Genomic DNA, 6715 nt, shown 5'->3' with positions numbered 1-6715 from the left:
GTTCTTGCTGTGAGATGTTACCCCACTCTTCCACCAAGGCACCTGCAAGTTCCCCAACATTTCTGGGGGGAATGGCCCTAGCCCTCACTCTCCGATCCAACAGGTCCCAGACGTGCTCAATGGGATTGAGATCCGAGCGCTTCGCTGGCCATGGGAGAACACTGACAATCTTGTTTTGAAGGAAATCAGGCACAGAAGGAGCAGTATGGCTGGTGGCATTGTCATGCTGGAGGGTCATGTCAGGATGAGCCTGCAGGAAGGGTACCACATTAGGGAGGAGGTTGTCTTCCCTGTAACGCACAGCGTTGAGATTGCCTGCAATGACAACAAGCTCAGTCCGATGATGCTGTGACACACCGCCCCAGACCATGACGCACCCTCCACCTCCAAATCATTCCCGCTCCAGAGTACAGGCCTTGGCGTAACGCTCATTCCTTTCACAATTAACGCAAATCCGACCATCACCCCTGGTGAGACAAAACTGCAACTCGTCAGTGAAGAGCACTTTTTGCCAGTCCTGTCTGGTCCAGCGATGGTGGGATTGTGCCCATAGGCAACGTTGTTGCCGGTGATGTCTGGTGAGGACCTGCCTTACAACAGGCCTACAAGCCCTCAGTCCAGCCTCTCTCAGCCTATTGCGGACAGTCTGAGCACTGATGGAGGGATTGTGCGTTCCTGGTGTAACTCGGGCAGTTGTTCTTGCCATTCTGTACCTGTCCCGCAGATGTGATGTTCGGATGTACCGATCCTGTGCAGGTGTTGTTACACGTGGTCTGCCACCGCTTTTTCAGTTCTGCACACAAATTGTCTATGGGATTGAGGTCAGGGCATTGTGATGGCCACTCCAATACCTTGACTTTGTTGTCCTTAAGCCATTTTGCCACAACTTTGGAAGTATGCTTGGGGTCATTGTCCACTTGGAAGACCCATTTGCGTCCAAGCTTTAACTTCCTGACTGATGCCTTGATATGTTGCTTCAATATATCCACATCATTTTCTATCCTCATGATGCCATCTATTTTGTGAAGTGCACCAGTCCCTCCTGCAGCAAACCACCCCCACAATATGATGCTGCCACCCCCATGCTTCTCGGTTGGCATGGTGTTCTTTGGCTTGCAAGCCAGAGAAAAAAGGGGGAGCCAAACATAATGATGGTCATTATGGCCAAACAGTTCTATTTTTGTTTCATCAGACCAGAGGACATTTCTCCAAAAAGTATGATTTTTGTCCCCATGTGCCGTTGCAAACCGTAGTCTGGCTTTTTTATGGCGGTTTTGAGCAGTGGCTTCTTCCTTGCTGAGAGGACTTTCAGGTTATGTCGATATAGGACTCGTTTTACTGTGGATATAGATACTTTTGTACCTGTTTCCTCCAGCATCTTCACAAGGTCCTTTGCTATTGGTCTGGGATTGATTTGCACTTTTCGCACCAAAGTACGTTCATCTCTAGGAGACAGAACGCGTCTCCTTCCTGAGCGGTATGATGGCTGCGTGGTCCCATGGTGTTTATACTTGCGTACTATTGTTTGTACAGATGGACGTGGTACCTTCAGGCGTTTGGAAATTGCTCCAAAGGATGAAGCAGACTTGTGGAGGTCTACAATTTTTTTCTGAGGTCTGATTTCTTTTGATTTTTCCATGATGTCAAGCAAAGAGGCACTGAATTTGAAGGTAGGCCTTGAAATACATCCACAGGTACACCTCCAATTGACTCAAATGGTGTCAATTAGCCTATCAGAAGCTTCTAAAGCCATGACATAATTTTCTGGAGTTTTCCAAGCTGTTTGAAGGCATAGTCAACATAGTATATGTACATTTCTGACCCACTGGAATTGTGATACAGTGAATTATAAGTGAAATAATCTGTCTGTAAACAATTGTTGTAAAGATTACTTGTGTCATGTACAAAGTAGATGTTCTAACCGACTTGCCAAAACTATAATTTGTTCAAACGAAATTTGTGGAGTGGTTGAGAAACTACTTTTAATTACTCCAACCTAAGTGTATGTAAACTTTGACTTCAACTGTATACTGTACTGTAACATGTAATGGCATAACACAACATATTTTATCAAATGAGACGTGGCTTTCAGACTATACACTCATCTCTGCTATTTAACCAGACGGCTTCTCTGTATTCTTAATTAATCGAACGGTGCTTCTGGTAAGAGCTGGGTGGTGGGGTATGTCTCCTCATAAACAATTCCTGGTGTACCGATGTTGAAAACATTGCGAGCTCCTGTTCACCTGACCTGGGGCCTCATTTATCAATATTGCATGGAAACTATTTTAAAATACTACTTACAAACTGAATTTAGAATGTTCGTACTCACAGAAAAAGCGGCATTTATCAAACATAACCATAATAATGGTTATCTCGCACACCGGTAGGAGATAACCATTGATGAATACCATCCCTTTGCAGCTCATATGGAATATACAACACAGTACCATGAAATACAATGTCACAACCAAAAAAGGGTGGGTGTGACATAGCTGCGGAAGCCTATCAGAAGAGTTGGAGGTTTGTTATTTTTGGCCACCTGTGAGTATATATGTCATTGCAGTTAATCTGTTCTGTTTTTTCATGATGTTGACTGCCATCACTAAATCTAAAATTAAAATTGTTGTAAGTACTGTGATACTAAAGAGCAGGGAAGATTTACATTGATGAGATGGTTATCATTTGGTGCCAATATTGTTACCAGTTAATAAAGTCTTATGTAAAGAAAGTTTTTTGGAGTCATTATTTCATGTTATGGAACCAAGTTAATACACTGCTCAAAAAAATAAAGGGAACACTTAAACAACACAATGTAACTCCAAGTCAATCACACTTCTGTGAAATCAAACTGTCCACTTAGGAAGCAACACTGATTGACAATAAATTTCACATGCTGTTGTGCAAATGGAATAGACAAAAGGTGGAAATTATAGGCAATTAGCAAGACACCCCCAAAAAAGGAGTGATTCTGCAGGTGGTGACCACAGACCACTTCTCAGTTCCTATGCTTCCTGGCTGATGTTTTGGTCACTTTTGAATGCTGGCGGTGCTCTCACTCTAGTGGTAGCATGAGACGGAGTCTACAACCCACACAAGTGGCTCAGGTAGTGCAGTTCATCCAGGATGGCACATCAATGCGAGCTGTGGCAAAAAGGTTTGCTGTGTCTGTCAGCGTAGTGTCCAGAGCATGGAGGCGCTACCAGGAGACAGGCCAGTACATCAGGAGACGTGGAGGAGGCCGTAGGAGGGCAACAACCCAGCAGCAGGACCGCTACCTCCGCCTTTGTGCAAGGAGGTGCACTGCCAGAGCCCTGCAAAATGACCTCCAGCAGGCCACAAATGTGCATGTGTCAGCATATGGTCTCACAAGGGGTCTGAGGATCTCATCTTGGTACCTATTGGCAGTCAGGCTACCTCTGGCGAGCACATGGAGGGCTGTGCGGCCCCACAAAGAAATGCCACCCCACACCATGACTGACCCATCGCCAAACCGGTCATGCTGAAGGATGTTGCAGGCAGCAGAACGTTCTCCACGGCGTCTCCAGACTCTGTCATGTCTGTCACATGTGCTCATGTGCTCAGTGTGAACCTGCTTTCATCTGTGAAGAGCACAGGGCGCCAGTGGCGAATTTGCCAATCTTGGTGTTCTCTGGAAAATGCCAAACGTCCTGCACGGTGTTGGGCTGTAAGCACAACCCCCACCTGTGGACGTCGGGCCCTCATACCACCCTCATGGAGTCTGTTTCTGACCGTTTGAGCAGACACATGCACATTTGTGGCCCGCTGGAGGTCATTTTGCAGGGCTCTGGCAGTGCACCTCCTTGCACAAAGGCGGAGGTAGCGGTCCTGCTGCTGGGTTGTTACCCTCCTACGGCCTCCTCCACGTCTCCTGATGTACTGGCCTGTCTCCTGGTAGCGCCTCCATGCTCTGGACACCACGCTGACAGACACAGCAAACCTTTTTGCCACAGCTCGCATTGATGTGCCATCCTGGATGAACTGCACTACCTGAGCCACTTGTGTGGGTTGTAGACTCCGTCTCATGCTACCACGAGAGTGAGAGCACCGCCAGCATTCAAAAGTGACCAAAACATCAGCCAGGAAGCATAGGAACTGAGAAGTGGTCTGTGGTCACCACCTGCAGAATCACTCCATTTTTGGGGGTGTCTTGCTAATTGCCTATAATTTCCACCTTTTGTCTATTCCATTTGCACAACAGCATGTGAAATTTATTGTCAATCAGTGTTGCTTCCTAAGTGGACAGTTTGATTTCACAGAAGTGTGATTGACTTGGAGTTACATTGTGTTGTTTAAGTGTTCCCTTTATTTTTTTGAGCAGTGTATATTGATACTAAGAAATGTATGGAATTGCTTGTAACCCAATTGTAGAAATGTGCATATGTTTTTCCAAAGTGACAAATCTTCTTGGTATAACATGACAAAATTAGTTGTATATATTAGTTATTTATTAGGTTTAACTAAAGAGGAAAAGTAAATTGAGTGTTGAAAGAAATAGGTTGCAACTTCAAACATAGGTTCGTTAACCCATTGAGTCCCACCGTTGCGGCGGCGTGATTTAGGACTTCTAACCCCTTTTAAACATTGTATGTTTGAGCTACAGAATTATGGGTTGTATCATTGGATTTGTTTATTTCTTTGTATCAACAAATAGTCTGTGTGATTGACGGGGGGCTGAGCTAGAGAAGTGTTTGTGAGACAAGGGCGTATCCCGAAGGGGCCTTTGGCAGAGTCTTTTTTACAAAAACATCAGAATTGTTTGAGCTACAAACTATTTAAAATAGCTGAGACTCTCACGAGCACGCATGTGTAACATGTTTTGCTCTATGATGCTCACAATCTACACAGGAGTCGTTAGAAGATCATAGGAAATCCCAGGACATAATGTCTATAATACTGTAATAAGTTCACATTGCTGCTGTCACAAACTCCACACAGTTGTCACTGACTAGCTGGATATTCATTTCCCACTGAGCAAACATTATTGTACTTACAGCGTTCATATCAATTCATTTCATCAGGTTTTTGTTTTGGCAGACCTTTTTAATTTGATTGACATTTGTCAATAAAACTCATGAATGCAACTGTTATGTCAAGTTCATTGTGTTCTACTTGTAGCCCTGGATGTCCTGAAAATAAATGTTAAAACAATTGTGAGGCTAAAAATAAGGGTTGAACATGCAGATAAATGAATGTCAGATAAATTAAAAGCCTTTTTTTTTCTGGGGTCTTGGGACTGATAGGGTTAACAGCACTGTGGTGTCTGGCCAGCCAGGCCAGTGTAGCCGAGCCCATAGCCCAGATGAGGAGGAGGGGCCCATAGCCCAGTTACAGGTCAGCAGCTCAGCAGCACTACACTTAAGACAAAGAAAAAAACAGACAGAGCATCCTACTTACTTAAATACAGGGTTCTTGTTGATGTTGGGCCAGTGTGCTGCAACCACAATACAAGGAAGTGATGTTAACATTTCATTCTTATGCCTACAATATCGTGCTGTACCACACAGTGCACATTTCACATCCCTCCATTCTCAGTTTATTCTAGCAGCCAGTCAGTACTGATCTCTCTTACCTCTCAGTTATGATTTCCTTTGCAACACATGTAGAGTCAGACAGTAGAGTCAGACACAGAGCAGCCACAGCACGCCAGGTACTGGAGACCCAACTCACTCATCTGAACCTTGGTGTGACAAAGTCAGTGAAAGAAGGGAGGTGGGAAGAGGGGGGTGGAGGGAGGAAGAGGTGCATCAGTCGGTGGGATTATGGCGAGCGTGCCGAGCTTCCTGATCTTTTGTGGGTAGTCAGTGTTGTTGAGGTACTTTTGTCTCACATTGGGAAGTATTTGTACTTTTTGCCAAATGGCCTGTTTCATGTGAAAGAAGCAACCCCGGTTGTGGGTCCCAGGAAACACCTTTGCGAAGACTTTAAAAACCGCCGGCTCGAAGTCAGTCATGACTGAATCTGGTTTCAGGTTGGGCCTGAGGCTCTTCAGCGTCGCATTTACGCACAAGCCTATGTTCCCTAAAAATGTAAAATATATCATGCTAGACTGCATGTTTACGCCTACATTTTGAACACTTCAATATAACAACGTCAATAGTAACCGTTGATACTGTGAAGGATGGTTTTGTTCTCTTTTAACATAAATATATGCCTTATAGAAAAAGGACATGTTAATCACAAAACATAGCGTGACTGCAGAAAAGCTGTTGTTAATCTAGGGTGTAAACTGGGCAAACCACAAGGTTGAGACAAGATGGAAAAATGCTGAATAACAAGAAAACAGGAACTGAGGAATGTGTAGGGAAAATGCTGAATAACAAGAAAACAGGAACTGAGGAATGTGTAGAAACCAACAAATCAGCTCAATCTTCACAAACACCATTCCGGACATTTGAATCCTGAGTGCTGTGTCTGGGCACCACCGATAGGCTAGCAAGTTTAAACCACGCTAAGCCTCTACTGTGACAGGCCAACTCTAAAGTTGGAACTACCTCTGTCACAGTATAAAAGAAGATGTCTGTACTATTTCAGTCAGTTCTCTGCTTTACCCTGCGTGGTGATACAGTGAACCCGTATATACGTTGGAACCATGCAACCCAGGTATGGTGTACAAAGGACGGGTTGTCATGAATGTTCCATCTGCAAACCAGTCCTTTGAGTCACACAGGTACTACAAGTTGCGTGTGGTTGT

Source organism: Salvelinus namaycush, chromosome 8 (genome assembly GCF_016432855.1).
Source record: "Salvelinus namaycush isolate Seneca chromosome 8, SaNama_1.0, whole genome shotgun sequence".
Lineage (NCBI taxonomy): Eukaryota > Metazoa > Chordata > Actinopteri > Salmoniformes > Salmonidae > Salvelinus > Salvelinus namaycush.
The sequence above is the reverse complement of the archived record's forward strand: the minus strand, read 5'-3'. Positions refer to the sequence as shown.